The following is a 3871-nucleotide window of genomic DNA, read 5'->3' on the forward strand; positions in this document are numbered from 1 at the left end:
GTGTGACTAAATGTTTTGTATTTAGGTTGCTCTTGATAATGGACTTTTGGTTGATAATCCCGGGTTAGTTAATCCAAGTTACCAAGTGTTGAAACACTCCTCAGAACCTATTCATCCAAGCATATCCTTAATACATAAACACCACAGGCATTTGTCTCAGAAGTTCAAACCATTGGTGCCTAGCTTATTTTCTCAATTTATTTGCTTTTTGGTTGCCCTTTTTCAGTGGCTTTTTCTTCTTCTTTTTCTTTCTTTTTCATGGCCAAAGACATTTATTCATCAAGATCCATAGACAGTATTCAAACTTATACACAAAAATGATAATTCTACACTCAATTTCCAGTGATCTGACTAAACAATCAAGCATGCATACCACCACTTAATTCTACTTGATTTGTCACTAATTGAGCCAAGCTACTTTTGTTCAAACTTTTCTTTTATTTTTGGAAACAGAACAAGCATGGCAAGCATTTGTTTAAGAAGGTGAAGTTATATCCAAACATCTAGGCATTCACTTTATTCAAAGCAGTAAACAGACACTCATACTAAAAACTTTACATTCCAGAAAGATTCAACAATTACAGTTTAAACCAGAACAAGCATGATTTTGTTTGCCTTTTAAAGAATGGTCAAGGAACACCACCACCTTGTGAAATTTCTTGTTTTCTCTTTGTTGCCAGGAAACAATTTGATTTCTCCTTCTTCTCCTAGTTGTTGCTTCATGTTCTTTCTAAGATCCTTGTTTCCTTTCCTGCAAAGAGTGATGAAGTTGCTTGCTTCTCAAGCACTTGAGTGGTTAGCTCAACTATATATGGGCAAGTGTCTGAGTCTTAAGTTGGTGTGTGAACACCAAACTTAGTCTCCTACTTACTCCTCTGCTCTTTGAGTCCTTGAATTCTCCTTGGAATGAAGTTGCTGCTAAGGATTTTAAGCATTCCTATGATTGCTTAGAATGGTTGTTCCTTTCATATAATTCAAAGGTTGTTGTGTTCAGTTGATATGTGTGGTGGAACACCAAACTTAGAGTCACACATTCCCCTTTGAATTATTGATCCACGAATTCATTGTTTAGTGTAAAACACCAAACTTAATTCTTTGCAATGCACAGAAACTACTTCACCTTTTTATTGAAACAAATAAAAGAAACAGCAAGGGAGTATTACCTCAGGTTGGGTTGCCTCCCAACAAGCGCTTCTTTAACGTCATTAGCTTGACGGTTGCCCCTTGTTAGGGTGGATTGTAGTGCTTGATGTCCTCTCCTCTCACTATGAAAACGTCCCCATTTGATTCCTTCATGATTTCCAAATGTTCCATAGAAAGAACTTTCCTGATTGTGAACACTTGAGGGAGCTGGGAAGGAATGGTTTTGAGGCCCAGTGGGATTGGCAGATAATGACTTGATATCACTTTATCTCCCGGAGAGAAACCTTCAGTGGGAATTTTCTTGTTTCTCCACCCTCTTGGCAATTTCTTTACAATTCTTCCCTTTCTCTTGAGGATTTCTTCATTGACCCTTATGCCAGGAGGATCCTTTTGATCTGTTTCTATTGATTCTTGTGGCTTTAACTCTTGCAATTCTTGTTTGCCTTCCAAGGACTGTTTCAGAGTTTCAGCTGCTGGATTGCTTTCCTCCAAACACAGATGGCTACTATCATCCTTAGGCTTTTCAGGTTCTGGTTCAGGCTCAGATGCAGGTTTGAAAACATTGAAAATGAGCTGTTCATCATGTATTCTCAAGATTAGCTCTCCTTGTTCTACATCTATGAGCGCTCTAGCAGTGGCTAGAAATGGCCTTCCCAGAATGATAGGGTGTAGGTAGCTTTCCTCCATGTCCAAAATGACAAAGTCTGCGGGGAAGAAATAATTTCCCACTTTCACCAGCACATTTTCAACTACCCCTTCAGCTTGCTTCTGAGTTTTGTCAGCCAGTTGTATGATTACATCAGTGGATCTCACCTCATTCAGTTGTAGCCTCTTCATAAGAGTCAGAGGCATCACATTTATGCTAGCTCCTAGATCACAGAATCCTCTGTCAATTTTTGTTTCCCCTATGATGCAGGGGATATGAAAACTTCCTGGGTCTGTTTTCTTAGAGACTATGTCCTTCTTGATGAGGGCACTGCATTCTTTGTTCATTATTACAGTTTGTCCTCCCTTCAAAACTCTTTTCTTGCTCAGCAATTCCTTTAAATACTTGATATGTGTAGGCATCTGCTGGAGAATCTCAAGAAAGGGAATATTGATATGGAGAGACTTAAATGTCTCTAAAAACCTTGAATAGGTTTTCCCTTTTTCTCCTCCTCCTAACCTCTGAGGAAATGGTGCTTTTGGTTGGTATGTTTCCAGCATGCCTTTTTGTAGTTCCTTGGCTTGCTCAGTTTCACTTTCATGCTTAGCTTCTTCCACACCTTCCTTCAAGATTTCTGGCTCCTGTTCTGAGGGTCTGATTCCTTCTTCTTCTGAGACTTCCTTCAATATGGTGATGGCCTTGCATTCTTCCCATCTCACTCCCTTTTGTTCCCCTTTAGGATTCTTTTCTGTGTCACTAGGGAACACTGCAGTTGACTTGGGGGCCTGTTGAGATAGCTCTCCTACTTGAGACTCCATCCTCTTGAGTTTTTCACCATGGTTCCTTAAGGTAGATCTTACATCATCCCTAAAGCTTTTCAACTCACTTATGTCCTGACCCATGTTTGCCAGCATTCCTTCTATCCTGTTTAATTGATCTTGAAATTGTTGGTTCGGATTAGGTTGGGTAGGTTGATTATTTTGGCCATGATATGATGGTTGGGAGTAAGTGTTTTGTGTGGCTTGGTATGATCTTTGGTTGGAGTTTTGGTATGTGGACTTGTTATGTTGGTTTTGCTGGTTTCCCCAGCCAAAGTTTGGGTGGTTTTTCCAGCCTGGGTTGTAAGTGTTGGAATGTGGATCATATGGTTGCCTTTGTTGATTTCCTACATAATTGGCCTCTTCCCAATCACCTCCTTCAGTGCTTACTTCCTCTTGATCTTGTGTGTGTATTGCAGCCACTTGCTTTGTTTCTAATTTCCTGGTGAGCTCTGCTAGTTGCTTGGCAAACACCTTGTTTTGGGCTAAAATTGTATCAACATGGTTCAGCTCCATGACTCCCTTAGTGTTGTGTCTCTCTGAAGCATAGTAGTACTCATTCTCAGCCACTGTCTCAATCACTTCAATGGCTTCTTCCACAGTCTTTTTCCTGTTCAATGAACCTCCTGATGAATGGTCTACAGCCTTCCTTGATTCATAAGAAAGTCCCTCATAGAAAATATGCAATTGCACCCAGTCATGGAACATGTCTGGTGGGCATTTCCTTGTCAAATCCTTGAACCTCTCCCATGCCTCGTAGAGAGTTTCACCATCTTGTTGTCTAAAAGTCTGAACCTCAGATCGAAGCCTATTGACCTTTTGTGGGGGGTAGAAACGTGCCAGAAACTTGCTTTCCACCTCATCCCAGGTTGTTAGGCTCCCCCTTGGGAATGATTCCAGCCACTTAGCAGCCTTGTCCCTAAGTGAAAATGGGAACAAGAGCAGTTTATAGGTATCTTCCTGGACTCCATTGGACTTCACAGTGTCGCAAATTCTCAGGAATTTTGTGAGATGTTGGTTTGGATCTTCATTAGCACTCCCACCAAATGAACAATGATCCTCCACAAGTGATATTAGCTGTGGTTTGAGTTCAAAATTGTTGGCCTGAATGGGTGATGCGCATAAACTAGTTATGCTACGATTTAGGAAATTGCACGATCGGCAAAATTCCTTCCGGCAAGTGCACCGGTTATCGTCAAGTAAAAACTCACAATAGAGTGAGGTCGAATCCCACAAGGATTGGTTGAGTGAGCAATTCGGATTA

At 40.8% G+C, this 3871-nt stretch overlaps 1 non-coding gene across 1 annotated transcript; it reads left to right on the top strand.

The window, feature by feature from the left end:
- Nucleotides 1–3313: 3313 nt before the first annotated feature.
- LOC112738821 (small nucleolar RNA R71) lies at nucleotides 3314–3417 on the top strand. The gene has a single exon (XR_003169777.1). It is a non-coding gene; the product is annotated as a small nucleolar RNA R71 (small nucleolar RNA).
- The last annotated feature ends 454 nt before the right edge of the window (nucleotides 3418–3871 follow it).

The sequence above is a fragment of the Arachis hypogaea genome, chromosome 13 (genome assembly GCF_003086295.3).
Source record: "Arachis hypogaea cultivar Tifrunner chromosome 13, arahy.Tifrunner.gnm2.J5K5, whole genome shotgun sequence".
Lineage (NCBI taxonomy): Eukaryota > Viridiplantae > Streptophyta > Magnoliopsida > Fabales > Fabaceae > Arachis > Arachis hypogaea.